We start from the raw sequence: 360 nt of genomic DNA, 5'->3' as shown, positions 1-360 counted from the left end.
AAGTCCCCCCCGGGAGCCCTAAATCTAACCCTCCCGCCCCTGTCCGCTCGCGGCGCCCGGCATCCCTTCGATCGGGATGCTGGGCGCCGGTCACCCGGCGTCGGAAAAATTACAGGCGTCTAGATTTAGACACCTGTTATTTAACCCTCGCTGGGATAAAGCAATCGGGAAGCCGGCTGTCGGGCTTACGTCAGCCGGCTTCCCGATTGCATCCCCAGTGTGGTTGATCAGAGACTTTGTATGGGGAAGAATAAGGCTGAGAATACGAGAAGAGAATATATTTTATCCAGTTTTGTCTTTCTAATCCTTTTCAAATACAAAAAAAAAAAAAAAAAATTCCTCAAGTTGATAAGATAAATA

The sequence above is a fragment of the Taudactylus pleione genome, unplaced genomic scaffold, assembly GCF_031769625.1.
Source record: "Taudactylus pleione unplaced genomic scaffold, aTauple2 ptg000422l, whole genome shotgun sequence".
In the NCBI taxonomy this organism is placed as follows: Eukaryota; Metazoa; Chordata; class Amphibia; order Anura; family Myobatrachidae; genus Taudactylus; species Taudactylus pleione.
Note: the sequence above shows the minus strand (reverse complement) of the source record.